Source organism: Gekko japonicus, unplaced genomic scaffold, assembly GCF_001447785.1.
Source record: "Gekko japonicus isolate JY-2015 unplaced genomic scaffold, Gekko_japonicus_V1.1 scaffold306, whole genome shotgun sequence".
Classification (NCBI taxonomy): domain Eukaryota; kingdom Metazoa; phylum Chordata; class Lepidosauria; order Squamata; family Gekkonidae; genus Gekko; species Gekko japonicus.
This window is the reverse complement of record NW_015172013.1, coordinates 938,116-938,315: the sequence shown is the minus strand read 5'-3', so window position 1 is coordinate 938,315 and position 200 is coordinate 938,116.

The following is a 200-nucleotide window of genomic DNA, read 5'->3' as shown; positions in this document are numbered from 1 at the left end:
ACGTCGATTAAAAGCCTGTTGGCCTAAAAAGGTGCCCCTGGACTCAAACTTTGTTCTGCTGCTTCAGACCAACACGGCTACCCCACCGGAATCTATAGAATCAAAAGGAAGAGGAAGAAAATACAAGTCTGGAGGCGCCAGCGTCGTGATGTGTGTTTGACCTCGTAACAGTCCTCCTTCATCGCAAAAGGTAGGAATGG